The sequence below is a fragment of the Loxodonta africana genome, chromosome 11, assembly GCF_030014295.1.
Source record: "Loxodonta africana isolate mLoxAfr1 chromosome 11, mLoxAfr1.hap2, whole genome shotgun sequence".
Taxonomy (NCBI): domain Eukaryota; kingdom Metazoa; phylum Chordata; class Mammalia; order Proboscidea; family Elephantidae; genus Loxodonta; species Loxodonta africana.
In genome coordinates this window covers 7406547-7432281 of record NC_087352.1, presented here as the reverse complement: position 1 = coordinate 7432281, position 25735 = coordinate 7406547, and the positions used below count along the sequence as shown (strand labels likewise).

General features: G+C 43.3%; 2 pseudogenes; both read right to left on the bottom strand.

Moving 5' to 3' along the window:
- Positions 1-5036, bottom strand: part of LOC104847296 (carcinoembryonic antigen-related cell adhesion molecule 5-like) — a 13815-nt pseudogene extending 8779 nt beyond the window's left edge.
- Positions 5-25735, bottom strand: LOC135232745 (ADP-ribose glycohydrolase OARD1-like; annotated as a pseudogene).

Genomic DNA, 25735 nt, shown 5'->3' with positions numbered 1-25735 from the left:
GAAGGAAGAGAGAGAAATCAATCAGCATGTGGATTATGTCCTTTAGACTTGACTTGTGCGTGTGTGTATATACGTGCCCATCTGTCCTCCTATTGGTTGAAGATCAGCAGCATGACCACCATTACCTCAGTACGTCTGAACCTGTTATTTCCTCTTTTTCTAATACTCTCCTCCAGGTGTCTGTCTGCACGGCTCATGCACTGACTGCCCTCAGGTCCCTGCTCACACTAGGTGGCGTCCTTGGGAGCTGCCTTCCCCCGACATCTCATCTACAGACCCTCTGTCTTCACTTTCTGACCTTCCCTGCTCTGTGTCCTCCATGGCGCTTATCAACACCTGACACCACATGCAGGTCTATTTGCTTGCCTGTCTCCCTTTCCTCTAGATGTGAGGTCCATGAGGGCGGGACTTATCTTGTTGTGTGTTGCACCTAAAGTGCCTAGATAGGCCTACAAATAGCTGGAGGATGAATCAGTGATGATTCCTAAGGCCCCTCCAGGTCCTGGTGTTTATTTCCCAGTAAATATAAAGATAATTGCTGAGGTTGATGGGTAAGGGCAAAGTTCAGTGCCCGTGGTAAGATTTTTCCTGGAGTGTCACCCTGACACTTCTTCCTTCTCCTGTGTGCACAGGGGTCTGAAAATCCTGTTAAAATACAGATTGTGATTTGGTAGGTATTATGAATTGGAAGAAGTAGAGCCAGAATGCTCCTTAGAAGCAAGAATGGCAAGGCTATGTCTTGCATACTTTGGACATATTATCAGGAGGGACCAGTCCCTGGAGAAGGACACCATGCTTGGTAGAAGGTCAGTGAAAAAGAGGAAGGCTCTCAACGAGCTGGATTGACACCGTGGCTGCAACAATGGACAGAAGCATAACAATGATTATGAGGGTTGTGCAGCACTGGGCAGTGTTTCCTTTTGTTGTACATAGGGTCGCTATGAGTCAGAACCGACTCGATGGCACCTAACAACAACAGCAACATGAATTGAATTATGTCCACCCAAAATATGGGTTGTAAATCCTAACCCCTATCCTGTGGAAAGAGCCCTGGTGGTACAGTAGTTAAGAGCTTGGCTGTTAACTGAAAGATCGGCAGTTCAAGTCCACCAGCCACTCCTTGGAAACCTAGAGGGTCGCTGTGAGTTGGAATTGGCTTGAAGGCAATGGGTATACCTGGGGAAGGAGCCCTGGTGGTGCAGCTGCTAGCCAAATAATCGGCAGGTTAACTGGTTAACCTGGTTAGTAATGGCCTGACTAGCGACTCTCCTATACTCTAGAAGTGGCATCCAGGACATTCTGGACCACCAGAAGGGCAGGTTAAAACAGCATGATCGGATGTGGCATAGGAAGATGCTGACTGAGGTGAGGTCATGAATCTGTACTCTGCAAGCTGTCCCATCCCCACCCAAATTTATCCAAGCTTAATAATCTTGAAGACCTCAAGGCACACGTTAATGTTGTAATAATCACATACCTTCGACTCAGCATTGCTACAGCTGTCCCTGCATCTGTCTCCTTTGCTCGGCTGCCGTCACCAGGATGGAGCCTGAGCACCTCTCCCACAGCCCCTCACCTGGTGGTGACAGAGGTGGCACTGAGTCCCATTCTGAAGACCCACGTGTGTCAGAAGAGCTAGGGAGTCACCCAGAGCCACACAAGTGATACAGGGTGACAGAATCGGGGCATCAGACACATAGGGCAGCTGCAGCTGGAAGGTCGGGAACAGACCTGAGGAACCTCAGCTGGAAGCACTGAAGCTCTCTCACGTTTGCAGGGAAAGTGCTGGATTCTCAGGAGGAAAGCTTCTCTCCCACTGACTCAGTCTCCTGCAGCTGAGCTGGTGGGCACCTTGCAGCTGCCCATCAGCTGACCACTGCCACCTCCCTGGGATAAGAGCCTCTCCTCACTTCCACCCGCCCTGACTTGCCTGTCATCCTCCACTGTCCCACTCTACAGAGGGGACTCTGGGGACTGTGGATCCAGCTCCTCCTCTGCACCCAGGAGGAGGAGGGGGCCGAGTTCCCCACAGAGAACCCAGCAACAGTGTCCTCCAGATGTGGGGTCAGCACGACCACACACTCCCATGTCCCAGGTCCTGACTCTGGGTCCATAGAGATGCTCGGAGACCCCTGCCCCCCTGGCCCTGAAAATGTGAACCTGGGCCAGGGTAGCTGACACATCTTTCCTGATTCTTCCACGTGACAAGACTCCTTGAAATACCCAAAAGGACTTACAAGTAAGAGATATAAAAGACACCCAGGACAAAATACAATTTGAATTTGAAGTCCTGCTCTGGAATGTTCCACAGCAGCCCTGCCAAGGCTCACGTGCACAGGTCCTAAGTGACAGAGACCTTAGGGCCACAGGCTCACAGCCACTCCCCCAGTGCTCACACATGGGGCAGGGTCTGGGCCCTGAGTGTCCAGCCCACAGCACCCACTATGTCTGGAGGCTGGGGTTGATTCTGGGTCACCAGTCCATGTGGCCATAGTTCTCCAATGTGAAGGTTCTCTCTGAGGCCCCTGATGTCTGCCCCTGGAGCTTCATCCTCAGCAAATCTAGAGAGTGTTTGAGGGTTGAGGGTGGTGCCAGTAAAAGCGGCCCGTGGCTGTGTCTCAGGAAGTGGAGAGGGCAACAAGAGCCCGAGGAAGAGCGTGAGTGCCCTCTAGTGGCTGCTTCCTGTTACAAGAAGGGCAAAAAGGGGCCTGGAAAATTGAGAGACTAGGAGAGACCCGGGACAAACGGAAAGTTCAGACGGACCAGAAGTGAAGAATGCAAGAGGAAGGGAACTGAAGAAGGGGGGCTGGAGGAGGGGGCGTGTCAGAAGAGACAGGAAAGAACAGGGGTGAGGGGCAGGGGTGAGGGAGAGCCTCGGCAGATGCTGGTAGAAGGCAAACAACGGGGTTTTTCAGTGTCTTACCATTGACGTTTTGGGCTGGTCACCTTTTACGGTGGGTCTGTCCTGTGCATTCCTGGGCTCCATCCACTAGATATCAGTGGGGTTACAACCCTCGTTTTGATTGTGACAACCAAAAATGTCCCCAGACATTGCCAAATGTCCCCTGGAGGGCAAAATTTCGTCCCTGTTTGAAAACAACTGATCTACACCAATCTCTATCAGCGAACAGAATGAAATCCTTTACCTCTTGGTAAGAAATCGTATGTGAAGAGGGTAGAAACTGACTTCTTCAATATCTGTGAAAACAGCTTTTAATCAACAAATTGATTCACCTGCTGACGCATATTTAGCAGTCATTAATTTATGGCTGCCTGTAGCTCACCAGGGGAGCCTTGGTGGCGAAGTGGTTAAGTGCTCGGCTGTTAAGTGAGAGGTTGGCCACTGGAACCCACCAGCTGCTCTGCAGGAGAAAGATGCAGCTCTCTGCTTCCATAAAGATTTACAGCCTTGGAAACCCTATGGTGCAGTTCTACTCTGTCCTATAGGGTCGCTATGAGTCAGAATGGACTTGATGTTAGTGGGTTTGGTTTGGTAGCTCACAAGCAGAAAAGGTATGGTTTTTCCAAGGGTCCGTAACCACAAATCAAAATGACACCTGCTGGGTTATATTGCAAAGTAAGATGTGGGAAATCTTGGAGATGTAGGAAAGAAAACATACTGATGAGAACACCACACCCCATGGCATTAGACAGTCCACTCTGATGCTATAGCCATCTTAAGAGGTGTCTTAGCTATGAATGGAAACTCATTTCTATCATTAGAAATAAATGTTTTATCAAGAAGAAAATTATAGCCCAGGAAGTTGCCTTTATTTTCCAAATAGGATCCCTTGGGATTATTCCTTAAGTAAGAATCTGTTCTACAGTGGACTTAGCCAGTGACTGGACGGGGTTGGGTCTGTTGCCAGCACTGCGGGTTGACAGCAGCCCTGCTCTCCAACACTCACCCGCCTCTGAACCTTGGGTGCTTCCTCATTAAGCAGCTCAGGGCGCCTACTTTGGTGTCTTCACCCTTCACCGTCCGATGCTCAGGCTCTGGGCAGGATCTGTTGCCCACTCTTGGGTTTGATATTTACAATTCTGGCCTTTATTTCTGTCCCTGACCCGTATCAACACCGTAACAGGCCCAAATGGTACCTTCTGCTCACGAGCGTGAGGGAAAAGTTCTCAAGAACAATTTGTTTGCCACCACCTTGAACAGACCTCCAAACTTGAGCACTGTCATCAGTTACCCAGCAGCCTTGGCCATTTTTTTTTTAGGACTCCAAGAGAAAGATATTAATTTTTCCATTTTGGTCACTACACATTCCTTGATAAAAATGTAGAACTCAATTTTGTAATTAAAACAAAAGTAAAGTGATCCAACAAAACAAACCGATCAAACAAACAAAAAAATGAAGTACCCCATAATTCTCTCCTAGGGTGAATCTGATGACATAAGGATGTTGTTGTTAGGTGCCATCGAGTTGGTTCCAACTCATAGTGACCCTATGCACAACAGAATGAAACACTGCCCAGTCCTATATCATCCTCACAATCCTCATACTTAAGCCCATTGTTGCAGCCACTGTGTCAGTCCATCTCATTGAGGGTCTTCCTCTTCTTCACTGACCCTCTACTTTACCAAACATGATGCCCTTCTCCAGGAACCGATCCCTCCTCATAACAAGTCCAAAGTATGTGAGATGTAGTCTTGCCATCTTTGCTTCTAAAGAACATTCTGGTTATACTTCTTCCAAGACAGATTTTTTTCATTCTTTTGGCAGTTCATGGTATATTCAATATTCTTCGCCACCACAATTCAAAGGTGTCAATACTTCTTTGGTCTTCCTTGTTCATCGTCCAGCTTTCCCATGGACATATCGATAATACTAAGCAAGTGTACAAATGACAAAAGACGCCAAATTAATTGAAATGTTTTCATCCTCTCTGTAATTTCTCTTAAAAAGCAGAGAATTCAAATCAATGTTGCCACACCTACTGGCCAGCCAAACCAGGTAGCATACTGGAGCAAAAGAGGAGGTCATAGTCCCAACTATCTGGTTACCCTGCTCAATACTGGCCACCTGCTCCATGTCTTCCTGCAGAAAACACAGCAACACATCCCAAACAATCCGTTCTCCAGAGTCTCAGTCCAATCATCAGCCAATGAGAGAAACTACTTCACATGAAACTTCCCTTTGCCCATTTTAAGGTTGGTTTAAGGAGACCTGGCGATGCGGTGGTTAAAATGATAGGCTGCTAAGTGAAAGGCTGGGGGATCAAAACCACCAGCTCCACGGGAGAAAGATGTGGGAGGAATCTGTTTCTGTAAAAGTTTACAGCCTTGGAAACCCTATGGGGCAGTTCTACTCTGTCCTATAGGGTCACTATGAGTCAGAATTGACTTGAGCCAGTGGTCGCCTAGTCCTATGGCCCAGCAGGGATGACACATGAGAACATGGACACATTCAGAAGACTCATTTGTTCAGAGTGTGTACACAGTAGTTTTGAAGTCTGTGACCTCAAATACCTCCTCAGTCATTGTGGGTACATTCTCCCGTTGCAGAGTATCAAGGCCACAACCAATCCTGGTATCTTTCTTCAAAGATGTTAAACTTTATTGATCCTCAACATTCCTGGGCATGGAGAGGTCTATGACTCAATTCTCCAGACAATGGGATTTCATGGCCTCTAAACTTGTCTGTAAGGTTTCATAAGTTGGCTTGTGTGAAGTCCTTTTCTTTGTAATCAAGTAATATATAGATTGCTCATCTCTCTTCAGAACAGCCACTTCCAGATTTTTTGTTGACTTAACAGTACTTGCACCCCTCCAAATTTCTTCTTCTGTTTTTTAAAATTGTACTTCAGATAAAGGTTTACACAGCAAACCAATTTCTCATTAAACAATACACATACTGTTTTGTGACATTGGATGACAAACACATGACATGTCAACACTTTCCCCTCCTCAACCTTGGGTTCCCCATTACCAGCTTTTCTATCTCCTCCTGCCTTCTCGTCCTTGTCCCTGGGCTGGTGAGCTCATTTAGTCTTATTTTGTTTTACGGCCCTGTCTAATCTTTGGTTCCCCCACGAGTCAGTCAGATTGTCATGTATTATGGGGGCTTGCATGTCACTGGGATGCTGGAAGCTATGCCACTGGTTTTCAAATACCAGCAGGATCAGCCACAGTGGACGGGTTTCAGCTGAGCTTCCAGACTAAGACTAGGAAGAAGGGCCACACAGTCTACTTCTGAAAAGAATTAGCAGTGAAAACCTTATGAACAGCAGCAGAATGTTGTCTGATACAGTGCTGGAAGATGAGCCCCCCAGGTTGGAAGGCACTCAAAATATGACTGGAGAAGAGCTGCCTCCTCAAAGTAAAGTCGACCTTAATGACGTGGACGAAGTCAAGCTTTCAGGACCTTCATTTGCTGATGTGACATGACTCAAAACGAGAAGAAACGGGTGCAAACACCCATTAATAATCAGAACAAGGAATGTACAAAGTATGAATCTAGGAAAATTGGAAATCACCAAAAATAAAATGGAACACATAAACATTGGTGAGCTGAAATGGGCTGGTATTGGCCATTTTGAATTGGACAATTAAATTGAATTGGTAGTTGGAAAATATGGCCTTGGTGACAGAAATGATGCTGGAGATTGCAAGTTACAATTTTGCAAGACCGACTTTTTCATTGCAAATACTTTTTTTCACCAACACGAACAGTGACTATACACATGGACCTGGCCATTTCGAATCAGACAATCATATAGTCTACTATGCCGGGAATGGCAACTTGGTGAAAAAGGTATTTGCCATAAAGAAGTCGTTGGTCTTGCAAAATTCTGTCATTCGATCTTCGGCATTGTTTCTATCACCAAGGCCATATTTTCCAACTCCTGATCCTTCTTCTTTGTTTCCAACTTTTGCATTCCAATCACCAGTAATTATCAATGCATCCTGATATGCATGTTCAATCAATTTCAGACTGCAGAAGCTGATGAAAATCTTCAATTTCTTCATCTTTGGCCTTAGTGATTGGTGCTTAAATTAGAATAATAGTCGTATTAACTGGTCTTCCTTGTAGACGTATGGATATAATCCTATCACTGACAGCATTGTACTTCAGGATAGATCTTGAAATGTCCTTTTTGACGATGAATGCATTCACCAACATAAATGGCAGCTATACACATGGACCTCTCCAGAAGGAAATCAAATAGACTACATCTGTGGAAAGAGACAGATGGAAAAGCTCAATATCATCAGTCAGAACAAGGCCAGGGGTTGACTGTGGAACAGACCATCAATTGCTCATATGCAAGTTCAAGTTGAAACTGAAGAAACTCAGAGCAAGTCCATGAGGGCCAAAATACGACCTTGAGCATATCCCACCTAAATTTAGAGACCATCTCAAGGACAGATTTGATGTGTTGAACACTAATGACTGAAGACCAGATGAGTTGTGGAATGACATCAAGGACAGCGTACATGAAGAAAGCAAGAAGTCATTGAAAAGAAAGAAAAGAACAAGACGGAAGTCAGAGGAGGCTCTAAAACTTGCTCTCAAACGTTGAGCAGCTAAAGCAAAAGGAAGAAATGATGAAGAAAAGAACTGAACAGAAGATTTCAAAGGGAGGCTCAAGAGGACAAAGTAAAGTATTATAATGACATGTGCAAAGAGCTGGAGATAGAAAACCAAAAGGGAAGAATATGCTCAGTGTTTCTCAAGCTGAAGAACTGAAGAAAAAATTCAAGCCTCGAGTTGCAATAGTGAAGGAGTCTATGGGGGAATATTTTAAACGACACAGGAAGCATCAAAAGAAGATGGAAGGAATTTACAGAGTCATTATACCAAAAAGAATGAATTGATGTTCAATCATTTCAAGAGGTAACATATGATCAGGAACCAATAGTACTGAAGAAAGAAGTCCAAGCTGCACTGAAGGCATTGGAGAAAAACAAGGCTCCAGGAATTGATGGAATATCAATTGAGATGTTTCAACAAACAGATGCAGCGTTGGAGGTGCTCACTCGTCTATGCCAAGAAATATGGAAGACAGCCTCCTGACCAACTGACTGGAAGAGATCCATTTTTTTGCCTAGACCCAAGAAAGGTGATCCAACTGAAAAAATGTAGAAATTATCAAATAGTATCATTAATGTCACACCCAAGCAACATTTTGCTGAAGATCATTCAAAAGTGGCTGCAGCAGTATATCGACAGGGAACTGCCAGAAATTCAGGCTGGATTAAGAAGAAGACGTGGAACCAGGGATATCATTGCTGATGTCAGGTGGATCCTGGCTGAAAGCAGAGAATACCAGAAGGATGTTTACCTGTGTTTTATTGACTATGCAAAGGCATTTGACTGTGTGGGCCATAACAAATTATGGATAACATTACCAAGAGTGGGAATTTCAGAACACTTAATTGTGCTCATGAGGAACCTGTACACAGATTAAGAGGCAGTTGTTCAGACATAACAAGAGGATACTGAGTGGTTTAAAGTCAGGAAAGGTGTGTGTAGGGTTTGTTTCCTTTCACTATACCTATGCAATCTGTATGCAGAGCAAATAATATGAGAAGCTGGACTCTGTGAAGAAGAAGGGGGCATCAGGATTGGAGGAAGACTCATTAACAACCTGTATTATGCAGATGACACAACCTTGCTTGCTGAAAGTGAAGAGGACTTGAAGCACTTACTAATGAAGATCAAAGACCACAGCCTTCAGTATGGCTTGCACCTCAACATGAAGAAAACAAAAATCGTCACAACTGGACCAATAAGCCACATTATGATAAATGGAGAAAAGGTTGAAGTTGTCAGGATTTCATTTTACTTAGATCCACAATCAACACCCATGGAAGCTGCAGTCAAGAAATCAAAAGACGCATTGCACTGGGCAAATCTACTGCAAAGGACCTCTTTAAAGTATTAAAAAGCAAAGATGTCAGCTTGAAGACTAAGGTGTACCTGACCCAAGCTGTGATATTTTCAATTGCATCATACGCATGTGAAAGCTAGACAAGGAATAACAAAGATCAAAGAAGAATTGATGCCTTTGAATTGTGGTGTTGGCAAAGAATATTGAACATACCATGGACTGCCAAAAGAACAAACAAATCTGTCTTAGAAGTACAACCAGAATGCTCCTTAGAAGCAGGAATGGTGAGACTGTGTCTTAAATACTTTGGACATGTTGTCAGGTGGGATCAGTCCTTGGAGAAGGGCATCATGCTTGGTAAAGAAGAGCCTCAACAAAATGGATTGACACAGTGGCTGCAACAATGGGCTCAATCGTAACAAGGATTGTAAGGATGGTGCAGGACCAGGCAGTGTGCACCAAGCCATTCCTCTGCAGCAAAGACCCGAAAAACTAAGTAAAGCAGATGCAAGGTCAATCCTGGAACCCTAAGTACCAAATGAAGGAATAAACAACTTAATCAAGCACTGAATGGAATAAGAAACTGACAGAAAACAGAGAACGAGGAGAGCTATGGAGTGGAGGTCCCATACCAGCTAATGTGGCTAAGATTCACCATTTTGGGCTACAGCTACCAAAGAACTCAGACAGGGAGTATGGGAAAGCAACTTCACGGGGCTTCCAACAGAAGACAGAACACCCGGTAAAAAAGGATACACGCTTTTCAATCCCACACCCTTCCCTGTTCGAGGCCTATGCCACTTGCCAATTGGCCACGTTTGCTTGGCTGGAGAGATAGCAGCTTACTGCTGCCTGGATTTGCCATCTTGGACCTCAACCACCAAGGACAGGGAGTGTGGGAAGTCAGCTTCATGTAGCTCCCAGCAGGAGACTGAGCACCTGGCACCCGGTAACCAGGGATGCAGGCTTTCCCAGCCCGCATCCTTCTTCTCTCTACGCAGCCTTCACTGCTTGCCAACAGGCCATGGTCGCTCTACTGGAGAGACACTAGCTCACTGCTGACAGGGTCCACCCTGCCTTCACAGCCAGCCTCTTCAGGGCCATTTTTTTTGTTTGTTTCTTGAGATTGTTTTTTTTAACTTTTTTTTTTTGTTGTTGTTGTTGCTTCTTTTTCTCTCCCTTCCTTCCTTTACTTTCTCTGGTACAGCTAGGTCCCTGTGCCATCCCCTCCCCTTCTTGACTGGCTTGATTTTTGTATTTGTTTGCTTTGTTCTTTTTAAATTTTAGTTTAATTAATTAATTTTTTGTTTGTTTTGGCTTTTTTTTTGTTGCATTTCTTTCTCTCCCTTCCTTCCTTTTTTTTCTCTCACCAAGCAAGCCCTGTGTGCCATCCCCTCCCCTTTTGACAGGCTGTGATGTTTTGGTTTGTTTGTTTATCTGCTTGTTTTTTGATATTTATTTTGGCCTTTTTTGTTGTTGTTGTTTCTCCCTCTCTCCGTTCCTTCCTTTGCTTTCTCCTGCCCAGGTACCCCATATGCCATCCCTTCCGGTTCTTGATGGGCTGTGATTTTTTGGTTTGTTTGCTTTGTTCTTTTTTGATGTTTTTTTTTTTGGCTTTTTTAAATTTTTATTTATTTTTTTTATGCTTCTCTCTCTCTCCCTTGGTTCGTTTCCTTTCTCTTGCCCAGCTAACCCCCTGTGCCATTCCCTCCCCTTCTTGATTGGCTGTGATTTTTTTGTTTTGTCTGCTTTGTTCTTTTTTTTTTTTTTTACTTTTTGTCTGTTTCTTCTCTCTCTCTCCTTTCCTTTCTCCCTCCCTGTGCACTGCCCACACCCCTTCTGGAGGGGCTGTGCTGCACAGCTCAGTTGGAGAGCCACTGCACACGTTCTCCCCATGTCTGTGCCACTGCCACTGACTGGCTCCCTCAGTGCCATTTTACTCATTTATTTATTTGTTGTTTGCTTTGTTTTTCTTTCTTTCTTTTGGCATTGTTTCTTCTGTCTTCCTTCCGTCCTTTGCTTTCTCCCATCCATGAGCCCCGTTCATTGCCCCCAACTTCTTGGTGGGTTCTGCTGTACCATCCAGCTGGAGAGCCTCTGGCACATGACCTACCTAGATCTGCACTGCTCCTACAGGCCAGCTCCCTCAGTGCCATATTTTTTATTTTTTCTTTAGAGATCCCCTTTTCCTTCTCCCTCCCACCTAAGCCCTGTGCTGCCTCTGCCCCTTCCTGATGGGCCATGCTGTGCCACCCAGTGAGGGAGACATTAGCTCACCACCACCCCAATTCCACACAGCTGCCAACAGCCGGTACCCCCACCACCATATTTGTTGTTGCTTCTTCGTTTTTTTATTAGTATTTGTTTGTTTGATTATTGGTTTCTTCTCTCTCTTTCCCTTCCTTTCTCCCGCCCACCTAGACTGATATGTCTCCCATGATGCTTCAGCACAGGCCAAGCCACACCGCTTGGCTAGAGAGCCACCAGCACACAGGCCTCACCGGGTCTGCCTGGCCCCCACCTGCTAAATCCTACTGCACAGCCATTTTGTATACTTTTTTCTTACTTCATTTTTTTGCTTTTTTCTCTCCTTTCATCCACTCACTTAGCTCTGCATATCACATCCTCTCCTTTCCCTCCTGCCTATCTGCACCGTGTGCTGAGTGCCACGCCCCCAAATGGTATCCATATGTTTCCCCAGACCCATGCTGCACTGCCCTTCTCCCCCACCCTGTTGACCTCAGTTCATGCCACAAACTACTCATCCTCACCCCTCCACCCTTGCTGGACCTGCCCTGCTGCACCATAGCTGAGTGACCAGCACTGCCCACCTGAACAAGGTGGTGAGAAGTATCATGCACACAGGCGAGCAAGCAACAAAACACACCCAGCCTGCCTGCCCAGACATAACCAAATAAAACAAAAAACCAGGACAAAACAATCAAACCTACAGTCAATAAACAAAGAAAATATTTTTTTTAATGTGTCAAAGACAGCAGGTAATATAAAAACATATGAAGAAACAGGAGAGGATAGCTCCTGAAAGTGACCAAAATAAAACACCAGATGACCTTCTGCTAGGAGAAAAGGCACTGGAACTACGTGATAGGAATTCAGAATTCTAATATTCAGTGTTCTCCAACAGAAGGAGGAAGATGAAGACAAAAATAAGGAAAACATAGACAAAATCATGAAAAAGACAGACAAAACAATGGAAGATATCATGAAAATAATACAGGAACAAAAAGTCAAAATAAGTAAACAACTACAAATCCAATTAGAAAACCCAATATCCAAATTAGAAATCCAAAAGATAAAAAGATTTCAGAAATGGACAGTGCAATGGAAGGTCTTAGGAGCAAATTTTAAACAATGGAAGGCAGAATCAACGAAATTGAAGTCAAATCCTCGGATACCACTTTGTTTGAGGAAAAATCAGAGAAAAATCAATGAACCCCGAGAATGATGTGGGATACAATATAAGGCAAAAAATTGCATGTGATTGGAGTTCCAGAACAGGGGGAGAAAATGGAAAACACAGAGAGGATCATTGAAGATTTGCTGACAGAAAACTTCCCTAATATCATGAAAGATGAAAAGTCCACTACTCAAGGAGTTCTACCAGCCCCCTATAGGATAGATCTCAAAAGAAAAACACCAAGACATATCATAGTCACACTCACTGAAACCAAAGATGAAGAGTTCTGGGAGCAGCTGGAGAAAAACAAAAAGTCACATACAAAGGTGAAACAATAAGACTAAACTCTAATTGCTTGGCAGAAACCATGCAGGTAAGAAGGTAAAGGGATGACGTATAAAAAGTCTTGAAAGAAAAAACTGCCAACCAAGAATAATATATCCTGCAAAACTCTCGCTCAAATATGATGGTGAAATTAGGACATTTCCAGATAAACAGAAATTAAGGGAATACATAAAAACCAAATCAAACATACAAGAATTATTAAAGGGAGTCCTTTGGTTTTTTTTTTTTTTGGTTAGAGAACCAATACCAGACAACAATCTGAATCTAACACCTAAGACAACATCAGGCAGACAGTAACCTAGATAATGAACTCTCAAGAATAAAACAAAACTAAAGAATTTACAACAGGGAACCACATAAGTCAATCTGTAAATGGCAATGTCAGAACAATAAAAGAAGGAATAAATGGTGTAGGTGTGGAACTTGCAAATAGAGAGGAAGTCAAGGCATTATCAAGTAATAAAAGACTGATTTAAACTTAGGAAAAGAGGGGTAAATTTTAAGGTAATCACAAAGTTAACAAATCTGCTCATCAAAATAAAGAAGAAAACAAAGTCTACGTAAACACAAAATGTACAAAAATGAAAAAAAAATACACAAACAAAAGGTATTCAGCACAGAAGAATAAGAGGAACAAGGAAAACATCAGCACCACAAAAAAAGTACCACAAAATAACAGCAATAAACTCACACCTATCAATAATCACACTGAATGTAAACGCACCCATAAAGAGTGACAGAATGGATAAAAAAAAAAAAAGGGACCCATCAAAATGCTGTCTACAAGAGACACACCTTAGAGACAAAGACATAAATTTATTAAAAATCAAAAGACGGAAAAAATATATCAAACAAACAGCTACCAGAAAAGAGCAGGAGTGGCAATACTAATCTCAGATAAAATAGACTTTAAGGCAAAATCCACCATAAAAGACAAACAAGGGCATTATATAATGATTAAAGGAACAACCCACCCTGAAGACATAACCATAATAAATATCTACACACCCAATAACAGGGCCCCAAAATACACAAAACAAACTCTAACAGCACTGAAAAGAGAAACTGATAGTTCCACAATAATAGAAAGAGACTTCAGCACACCATTATCGGTAAAGAACAGAACATCTGGAAAGAAACTCAGGAGAAATACAGAAGATCTAAGACTGCATTCAACCAACTTGACCTCACATATATGTATAGAACACTCCACCCAACAGCAGCAAAGTACACATTCTTTTCCAATGCACATGGAATATTCTCTAGAACAGACCACACCTTAGACCACAAAGCAACCCTCAACAAAATCCAACACATTGAGATAATACAAAGTAAATTCTGTGACCACAACACCATCAAAGTAGAAATTAATAAGAGGAAGGAGGAAGGAAAAAAATCAAATACATGGAAACTGAATAAACCTTGCTTAAAAACCACTGGGTAACAGAAGAAATCTAAGATGGGATCAAAAAACCCCTAGAATCAAATGAGAATGAAGACACATCATACCAAAACCTTTGGAACACAGGACAGGCAGTGCTCAAAGGTCAGTTTATAGCAAAAGATGCAGACATCAAAAAAAGAAAAAATAAAAAAATTAGCTATACAACTCGAACAAATAGAGAACAGCAAAAGAAGCCCACAGCCACCAGAAGAAAGGAAATAATAAAGATCAGAGCAGAAATAAGTGAAATAGAGAACAGAAAAACAATAGAATCAACAAAACAAAAAGTTCGTTCTTTGAAAGATCAACAAAATTGACAAACCATTGGCCAAATTGACAAAAGAAAAACAGGAGAGAATGCAAATAATCCAGATAAAAAATGAAATGGGGGACATTACAACATACCCAACTGAAAAAAAAAAAAAAAAAGGATCATAACAGTATGATGAAAAACTATAACAAATGTGAAAACCTAGAGGAAATGGACAAATTTCTAGAAACATACTACCTACACAAACTAACACAAACTGAATTTGAAAACCTGAACATACCCATAACAAGAGATTGAAAATGTAATAAAAACAACAGCAACAAAAACTCCCAGTAACAACAAAAAGCCCTGGCCCAAATGGCTTCCCTGGAGAATTCTACCAAACATTCAGAGAAGAGCTTACACCAGTACTACTCAAACTATTCAGAACATAGACGTGGAAGGGATACTTCCAAATTCCTTCTATGAAGCCAGCATAACCCTGATACCAAAACCAGGCAAAGACACCACAAAAAAAGAAAATTACAGACCAATATCTCTCATGAATATAGATGCAAAAATTCTCAACAAAATTCTAGCCAATAGAGTTCCGCATCATGTTAAAAAAATAATACACCCTGGCCAAGTGGGATTAGTACCAGTTATGCAAGAATGGTTCAACTTTAGAAAGTCAATCAACATAATCCACTACATAAATAAAAGAATCTTGTGATCATCTCAATTGATGCACAAAAGGCATTTGACAAAGTCCAACACCCATTCCTAATAAAAACTCTCAATTAAATAGGTATAGAAGGGAAATTTCTCAACATAATAAAGGACATGTATACAAAACCAACAGCCAACATCATTCTTAATGGAGAGAGGCTGAAAACACTCCCCATGAGGAGAGGAACAAGACAAGGATGCCCTTTATTACCACTCCTATTTAACATTGTGCTGGAAATCCTAACTAGAAGAATAAGGTAAGAAAAAGAAATAAAGGGCACTCAAATTGATAAGGAAGAAGTAAAACTATCCCTGTTTGTGGATGATATGATACTATACACAGAAAACCCAAAGGACACAATGAGAAAACTACTGGAACTAACAGAAAGATTCACCAGAGGAGCAAGATACAAGATAAACATACAAAAATCAGTTGGATTCCTATACACCAATAAAGAAAACTATGAAAAGGAAATCAGGAAAGCAATACCATTTATAATAAAAAACCCTGAAAAATAAAATACGTAGGAATAAATTTAACCAGGGATGTAAAAGAGCTCTACAAAGAAAACCACAAAACACTACTGCAAGAAATCAAAAGAGACCTATATAAATGGAAAAACACACCATGCTCAAGGATAGGGAGATTTAACATTGTGAAAATGTCAATTCTACCCAAAGCAATCTACAAATATAATGCAATCCTGATCCAAATATCAACAGCAATCTTTAAAGAGATGGAAAAACTAATTATTAACTTTATATGGAAAGGGAAGTGTCCCCAGATAAGTAAAGCATTGCTGAAGAAGAAGAATAAAGTAGGAGGACTTGCACTACCTGATCTCAGAACCTACCATACAGCTACGGTAGTCAAAGCAGCCTCGTACTGGTACAATGGCAGACACACTAATGAAAGGAACAGAATTGAGAACCCAGATGTAAATCCATCTATCTACCTGTGGTCACCTGATCTTCGACAAAGTCCCAAAGTCCATCAAATGGGGGAAAAGACAGTCTTTTTAACAAATGGTGCTATCGAAACTGGATGTCCACCTGCAAAGAAACGAAACAGGATCCATACCTCGCACCATACACAAAATGTGTTAAAGACCTAAATATAAAACCCAAAACTATAAAGATCATAGAAAAAAAAAAAATGTGGTCAACTCTAGAGGCCCTTATACAAGGTATTAACAGGATACAAACCATAACTAACAATACACAAACACCAGAAGATAAGCTTGTTGTTGTTGTTGTTGTTAGGTGCCGTCGAGTCGGTTCCGACTCATAGCGACCCTATGCACAACAGAACGAAACACTGCCTGGTCCTGAGCCATCCTTACAATCGTTGTTATGTTTTAGCTCCTTGTTGCAGCCACTGTGTCAATCCACCTCGTTGAGGGTCTTCCTCTTTTCCTCTGACCCTGTACTCTGCCAAGCATGACGTTCTTCTCCAGGGACTGATCCATCCTGACAACATGTCTAAAGTATCTAAGACGCAGTCTCACCATCCTTGCCTCTAAGGAGCATTCTGGCCGCACTTCTTCCAAGACAGATCGTGGATCCAAGTAAAATGAAATCCTTGACAACTTCAGTCTTTTCTCCGTTTATCGTGATGTTGCTCATTGGTCCACTTGTGAGGATTTTTGTTTTCTTTATGTTGAGGTGTAATCCATACTGAAGGCTGTGGTCTTTGATCTTCATTAGTAAGTGCTTCAAGTCCTCTTCACTTTCAGCAAGAAAGGTTGTGTCATCTGCATAACACAGGTTGTTAATGAGTCTTCCTCCAATCCTGATGCCCCGTTCTTCTTCATAGAGTCCAGCTTCTCGGATTATTTGCTCAGCATACAGATTGAATAGGTATGGTGAAAGAATACAACCCTGACGCACACCTTTCCTGACTTTAAACCAATCAGTATCACCTTGTTCTGTCTGAACAACTGCCTCTTGATCTATGTAAAGGTTCCTCATGAGCACAATTAAGTGTTCTGGAATTCCCACTCTTCGCAGTGTTATCCATAGTTTGTTATGATCCACACAGTCGAATGCCTTTGCACAGTCAATAAAACACAGGTAAACATCCTTCTGGTATTCTCTCCTTTCAGCCAGGATCCATCTGACATCAGCAATGATATCCCTGGTTCCACGTCTTCTTCTGAAACCGGACTGAATTTCTGGCAGTTCTCTGTCGATATACTGCTATAGCCATTTTAAATGATCTTCAGCAGAATTTTCCTTGCGTGTGATATTAATGATATTGTTCTATAATTTCCACATTCGGTTGCATCACCTTTCTTGGGAATAGGCATAAATATGGATCTCTTCCAGTCAGTTGGCCAGGAGGCTGTCTTCCATATTTCTTGACATAGACGAGTGAGCACCTCCAGTGCTACATCTGTTTGTTGAAATATCTCAATTGATATTCCATCAATTCCTGGAGCCTTGTTTTTCTCCAATGCCTTCAGAACAGCTTGGACTTCTTCCTTCAGTACCATCAGTTCCTGATCATATGGCACCTCTTGAAATGGCTGAATATCGACTAATTCTTTTTGATATAATGACTCTGTATTCCTTCCATCTTCTTTTGATGCTTCCTGCATCGTTTAATATTTTCCCCATGGAATCCTTCACTATTGCAACTCAAGGCTTGAATTTTTTCTTCAGTTCTTTCAGCCTGAGAAACTCCGAGCATGTTCTTCCCTTTTGGTGTTTCATCTCCAGTTCCTTGCACATGTCATTATAATACTTTACTTTGTCTTCTCGAGAGGCCCTTTGAAATCTTCTGTTCAGTTCTTTTACTTCATCAATTCTTCCTTTTGCTTTAGCTGCTCCACGCTCAAGAGCAAGTTTCGGAGTCTCCTCTGACATCCATCTTGGTCTTTTCTTTCTTTCCTGTCTTTTCAGTGACCTCTTGCTTTCTTCATGGATGATGTCCTCGATGTCATTCCACAATTCATCTGGTCTTTGGTCACTAGTGTTCAATGCATCAAATCTATTCTTGAGATGGCCTCTAAATTCAGGTGGGATATACTCAAGGTCATTTTTGCGCTCTCATGGACTTGCTCTGATTTTCTTCAGTTTCAGCTTGAACTTGCATATGAGCAATTGATGGTCTGTTCCACAGTCGGCCCCTGGCCTTGTTCTGACTGATGATATTGAGCTTTTCCATCATCTCTTTCCACAGATGTAGTCAATTTGATTTCTGTGTGTTCCATCTGGCGAGGCCCATGTGTATAGTCACCGTTTATGTTGGTGAAAGAAGATATTTGCAATGAAAAAGTCATTGGTCTTGCAAAATTCTAACAATTGATCTCTGGCATTGTTTCTGTCACCAAGGCCTTATTTTCCAACTACTGATCCTTCTTCTTTGTTTGCAACTTTCACATTCCAATCACCAGTAATTATCAGTGCATCTTGATTGCATGTTTGATCAATTTCAGACTGTAGCAGCTGATAAAAATCTTCTGTTTCTTCATCTTTGGCCCTAGTAGTTGGTGAGAAAATTTGAATAATAGTCATATTAACTGGTCTTCCTCATAGATGTATGGATATTAGCCTATCACTGACAGCGTTGTACTTCAGGATACATCTTGAAACGTTCTTTTTGACAATGAATGCAACACCACTCCTCTTCGAGTTGTCATTCCCAGCATAGTAGACTATGTGATTGTCCAATTCAAGATGACCAGTGCCAGTCCATTTCAGCTCACTAATGCCTAGGATATCGATGTTTGTGCATTCCATTTCATTTTTGACAACTTCCAATTTTCCTAGATTCATACTTCATACATTCCAGGTTCTGATTATTAATGGATGTTTGCAGCTGTTTCTTCTCATTTTGAGTCATACCACATCAGCAAATGAAGGTCCTGAAAGCTTTACTCCATCCATGACATTAAGGTTGACTCTACTTGGAAGAGGCAACTCTTCCCCACTCATCTTTAGAGTGGCTTCCAACCTGGGGGACTCATGTATCAGACAATGTTCCGCTGCTATTCATAAGGTTTTCACTGGCTAATGCTTTTCAGAAGTAGACTGCCGGGTCCTTCTTCCTAGTCTGTCTTAGTCTGGAAGCTCAGCTGAAACCTATCTTCTATGGGTGACCCTGCTGGTATCTGAATACCAGTGGCATAGCTTCCAGCATCACAGCAACATAGAAGCCCCCATAGTACGACAAACTGACAGACACGTGGGGGGAAGATACGCTAGGTAACTGAAATCTTCTAAAAATGAAGGAGTTATGCTCATCAAAAGACTTCACCAAAAGAGTAAAAAGAGAACCTACAGAGTGGGAAAAACTTTTGGCTATGACAAATCCGACAAAGGTCTAGTCTCTAAAATCTATAGGAAAATCCAACACCTCTACAACAAAAAGATGAGTAATCCAATTTAAAAGCATGCAAAGGATATGAACAGACACTTGACCAAAGAAGACATTCAAGCAGCTAACAGATACATGAGGAAATGCTCGCATTCACTAGCCGTTAGAGAAACGCAAATCAAAACCACAATGAGATACTATCTTACCCTGACATTTCTGGCACGAATCAAAAAAATAGAAAATAACTAATGCTGGAGAGGCTGCGGGGAGGTTGGAACTCTTATGCACTGCTGGTGAGAATGCAAAATGGTACAACCATTTTGGAAAACAATATGGTGCTTCCTTAAAAAGCTAGAAATAGAAATACTATATGATTCAACAATCTCACTCCTAGGAATATACCCTAGAGAAATAAGGGCCATTACACGAATAGACATATGCACACCCACTTTCATTGCAGCATTGTTCACAATAGCAAAAAGATAGAAACAACCTGAGTGCCCATCAACAGATGAATGGATAAACAAACTGTGGTACATACACGCAATGGAGTACTATACAATGATAAAGAACAATGATGAATCTATGAAACATCTCGCAACATGGATGAATCTGGAGGGCATTATGCTGAGTGAAAGAAGTCAAGCACAAAAGGACAGATGTTGTATGAGATATAAACTTGTTAAACGGTTTACAGATGAAAAGGTTTACATACAAAAAGAAACAATCTTTGATGGTTACGAGCAAGGGGAGGGTTGGGAGGAAAAAACACTAAATGGACGATAGATAAATGGTAACTTTGGTGAACGGTAAGACACCATACTGGGGAAGCCAGCACAATCTGTACAAGGCAAGGTCATGGAAGCTCCATAAAAACAAAACCAGACCCATTGCCGTGGAGTTGATTTTGACTCATAGCGACTTTAAACTCCTTGAGGGACCAAATTACTGGGCTGTGGGGACCATGGTCTTGGGGAACATCTAGGTCAATTGGCATAACATAGTTTACGAAGAAAATGTTACTACATTCTACTTTGGTGAGTAGCATCTGGGTTCTTAAAAGCTTGTGAGAGGCCATCTAAGATACTCAACTGGTCTCACCCTGCCTGAAGCAAGGGAGAATGAAGAACACCAACGACACAAGGGAAAGATTAGTCCAAAGAATTAATGGACCACGACTATCACAGCCTCCACCAGACTGAGTCCAGCACAACTGCGTGGTGCCTGGCTACCATCACTGACTGCTCTGACAGAGATCACAATAGAGAGTCAAGGACAGAGCTGGAGAAAAATGCAGAACAAAATTCTAACTCACAAAATAAAAAAAGGACCAGACTTACTGGCCTGACAGAGACTGGAGAAACTCAGAGAGTATAGCTTCTGGACACCATTAGGGCTCAGTACTGAAGTCAATCTTGAGGTTCACCCTTCAGCCAAAGATTAGACAGGCCCCTAAAAAAAATGAGACTAAATGGGCCCACCAGCTCATGGGTAAGGACGAGAAGGCAGGAGGGGATAGGAATGCTGGTAATGGGGAACCCAATGTCGAGAAAGGGAAAGTGTTGATATGTTGTGGGGTTGACAACCAATGTCACAAAATAATATGCTTATTAATTGTTTAATGAGAAACTACTTTGCTCTGTAAACTTTCATCTAAATTACAATAAAAAAACTAAAAAAAAAAGAAATTTGGAAGAGTGCAAGAACTGTTAAGTCAACAAAAGTAATCTGGAGAAGTGTTCTGAAGAGAGATGGGCAATATATATACTATTTGATTACAAAGAAAAGAGTTTCATACAAACCAACTTATGAAAACTTACAGTTTAGAGACAATGAAATCCCATTGTCTAGGGAAGGGAGTCACCGACCTCTCCATGCCTAGGAATGTTGAGGTCAATAAAGTTTAACATCTTGGAAGAAAGGTACAGGATTGGATGTGGTCTTGATGGTCTGCAATGGGAGAATGTATCCACAAGGATTGAGGAGGTGTTTGAGGCAACAGACATCAAAATTACTGTGTACACACTCTGAGCAGATGAGTATTCTGAAGGTGTCTGTGTTTTCCTGTGTCATCCCTGCTGGGCCATAGGACTAGGCAACCCACTGCCTCAAGTCAGTTCCAACTCATAGTGACCCTATAGGACAGAGTAGGACTGCCCCATAGGTTTTCCAAGACTGTGAATCTTTCTGGAAGAAGACTGCCACATCTTCCTCCCACAGAGCTGGTGGTTTCGAAACTTCGACCTTACAGTTAGCAATCCCTGTAACCACTGTGCCAGCAGGGCTTCTTACGCAGACCTTAAAATGGGCAAAGGGAAGTTTCATGTGAAGTAGTTTCTCTCATTGGCTGATGATTGGACTGAGACTCTGGAGGACGGATTGTTTGGGATGTGTTGCTGTGTTTTCTGCAGGAAGACAGGGAGCAGGTGGCCAGGATTAAGCAGGGTAACCAGATAGTTGGGCCTATGACCTCCTCTTTTGCTCCAGTACGCTACCTGGTTTGGCTGGCCAGTAGGTGTGGCAGCATTGATTTGAATTCTCTGCTCTTTAAGAAAAATTGCAGGGAGGATGAAAACATTTCAATTAATCTGGCGTCTTTTGTCATTTGTACACTTACTTGGTATTATTGATATGTCCATGGGAAAGCTGGACGATGAATAAGGAAGACTGAAGAAGAACTGACACCTTTGAATTGTGGTGGCGAAGAATATTGAATATACCGTGAACTGCCAAAAGAATGAAAAAATCTGTCTTGGAAGAAGTACAACCAGAATGTTCTTTAGAAGCAGAGATGGCGAGACTACATCTCACATACTTTGGACTTGTTATGAGGAGGGATCGGTTCCTGGAGAAGGACATCATGTTTGGTAAAGTAGAGGGTCAGTGAAGAAGAGGAAGACCCTCAATGAGACGGACTGACACAGTGGCTGCAACAATGGGCTCAAGTATGAGGATTGTGAGGATGATACTGGACTGGGCAGTGTTTCGTTCTGTTGTACGGCACCTAACGACAACAACATACTTATGATATCAGATTCATCCTAGAGAGAATTATGGGGTACTTCGGGTTTTTTTTTTTTTTTGATTGGTTTGTTTTGTTGGATTGCTTTGCTTTTGTTTTAATTACAAAATTGAGTTCTACCTTGTTATCAAGGAACTTGTAGTGAGAAAAATGGAAAAATAAATATCTTTCCCTTGGGGCCCTAAAAAAAATGGCCAAGGCTGCTGGGTAACTGATGACAGTGCTCAAGTTTGGAGGTCTGTTCAAGGTGGTGGCAAACAAACTGTTCTTGAGAACTTTTCCCTCACGCTCGTGAGCAGAAGGTACCATTTGGGCCTGTTACGGTGTTGATACGGGTCAGGGACAGAAATAAAGGCCAGAATTGTAAATATCAAACCCAAGAGTGGGCAACAGATCCTGCCCAGAGCCTGAGCATCGGACGGTGAAGGGTGAAGACACCAAAGTAGGCGCCCTGAGCTGCTTAATGAGGAAGCACCCAAGGTTCAGAGGCGGGTGAGTGTTGGAGAGCAGGGCTGCTGTCAACCCGCAGTGCTGGCAACAGACCCAACCCCGTCCAGTCACTGGCTAAGTCCACTGTAGAACAGATTCTTACTTAAGGAATAATCCCAAGGGATCCTATTTGGAAAATAAAGGCAACTTCCTGGGCTATAATTTTCTTCTTGATAAAACATTTATTTCTAATGATAGAAATGAGTTTCCATTCATAGCTAAGACACCTCTTAAGATGGCTATAGCATCAGAGTGGACTGTCTAATGCCATGGGGTGTGGTGTTCTCATCAGTATGTTTTCTTTCCTACATCTCCAAGATTTCCCACATCTTACTTTGCAATATAACCCAGCAGGTGTCATTTTGATTTGTGGTTACGGACCCTTGGAAAAACCATACCTTTTCTGCTTGTGAGCTACCAAACCAAACCCACTACTATGGAGTCCATTCTGACTCATAGCGACCCTATAGGACAGAGTAGAACTGCCCCATAGAGTTTCCAGCGCTGTAAATCTTTACAGAAGCAGACAGCCATATCTTTCTACAGAGCAGCTGGTGGGTTCCAACCACCAACCTTTCGGTTAGCATCCGAGCACTTAACAACTGCACCACCAGGCTTCCCTGGTGAGCTACCCATTAACTCGTTGCTGTCGAGTAGATTCGGACTCGTAGCGACCTTATAGGACAGAGTAGAACTGCCCCATAGAGTTTCCAAGGAGCATCTGGTGGATTCGAACTGCCGACCTTTTGGTTAGCAGCTGTGGCAACTTCACCACTATGCCACCAGCTACGGGCAGCCATAAATTAATGACTATGCCTTCAGCAGGTGAATCAATTTGTTGATTAAAAGCTGTTTTCACAGATATTGAAGAAGTCAGTTTCTACCCTCTGCACATACTATTCCTTACCAAGGGGTAAAGGATTTCATTCCGTTTGCTGATAGGGATTGGTGTAGATCAGTTATTTTCAAACAGGGACGAGATTTTGCCCTCCAGGGGACATTTGGCAATGTCTGGATTTCATTCCGTTTGCTGATAGGTATTGGTGTAGATCAGTTATTTTCAAACAGGGACGAGATTTTGCCCTCCAGGGGACATTTGGCAATGTCTGGAGACATTTTTAGTTGTCACAACCAAAACGAGGGTTGTAACCCCACCAATATCTAGTGGATGGAGGCCAGGAATGCACAGGATAGCTCGGCAGTAAAAGGTGACCAGCACAAAACGTCAATGGTAAGACACTGAGAAACCCTGTTGTTTGCCTTCTACTAGCGTCTGCCGAGGCTCTCCCTCACCCCTGCCCCTCACCCCTGTCCTTTCCTGTCTCTCCTGACACGCCCCCTCCTCCAGCCCCCCTTCTTCAGTCCCCTTCCTCTTGCATTTTTCTCTTCTAGTCCGTCTGAACTTTCCTTTTGTCCCCGGTCTCTTCTAGTCTCTCAATTTTCCGAGCCCCTTTTTGCCCTTCTTGTAACAGGAAGCAGCCACTAGAGGGCACTCACGCTCTTCCTCGGGCTCTTGTTGCCCCCTCCACTTCCTGAGACACAGCCAGGGGCTGCTTTTACTGGCACCACCCTCAACCCTCAAACACTCTCTAGATTTGCTGAGGGTGAAGCTCCAGGGGCAGACATCAGGGGCCTCAGAGAGAACCTTCACATTGGAGAACTGTGGCCACATGGACTGGTGACCCAGAATCAACCCCAGGGCCAACTCACTGGGCAGGAACATGCCTCCAGACATAATGGGTGCTGTGGGCTGGACACTCAGGGCCCAGACCCTGCCCCATGTGTGAGCTCTGGGGGAGTGGCTGTGAGCCTGTGGCCCTAAGGTCTCTGTCACTTAGGACCTGTGCACGTGAGCCTTGGCAGGGCTGCTGTGGAACATTCCAGAGCAGGACTTCAAATTCAAATTGTATTTTGTCCTGGGTGTCTTTTATATCTCTTACTTGTAAGTCCTTTTGGGTATTTCAAGGAGTCTTGTCACGTGGAAGAATCAGGAAAGATGTGTCAGCTACCCTGGCCCAGGTTCACATTTTCAGGGCCAGGAGGGCAGGGGTCTCCGAGCATCTCTATGGACCCAGAGTCAGGACCTGGGACATGGGAGTGTGTGGTCCTGCTGACCCCACATCTGGAGGACACTGTTGCTGGGTTCTCTGCGGGGAATTCAGCCCCCTCCTCCCCCTGGGTGCAGAGGAGGAGCTGGATCCACAGTCCCCAGAGTCCCCTCTGTAGAGTGGGACAGTGGAGGATGACAGGCAAGTCAGGGCGGGTGGAAGTGAGGAGAGGCTCTTATCCCAGGGAGGTGGCAGTGGTCAGCTGATGGGCAGCTGCAAGGTGCCCACCAGCTCAGCTGCGGGAGACTGAGTCAGTGGGAGAGAAGCTTTCCTCCTGAGAATCCAGCACTTTCCCTGCAAACGTGAGAGAGCTTCAGTGCTTCCAGCTGAGGTTCCTCAGGTCTGTTCCCGACCTTCCAGCTGCAGCTGCCCTATGTGTCTGATGCCCCGATTCTGTCACCCTGTATCACTTGTGTGGCTCTGGGTGACTCCCTAGCTCTTCTGACACACGTGGGTCTTCAGAATGGGACTCAGTGCCACCTCTGTCACCACCAGGTGAGGGGCTGTATGAAGGCAGAGGCCTGCCCTCCCTGGTCAGATGTGGGAGAGGCGCTCAGCCTCCATCCTGGTGGGGGCAGCCAAGCAAAGGAGACAGATGCAGGGACAGCTGTAGCAATGCTGAGTCGAAGGTATGTGATTATTACAACATTAACGTGTGCCTTGAGGTCTTCAAAATTATTAAGCTCGGATGACTTTGGGCGTGCGATGGGGCAGCTTGCAGAGTACACAGATTCATGACCTCACCTCAGTCAGCATCTTCCTATGTGGCAT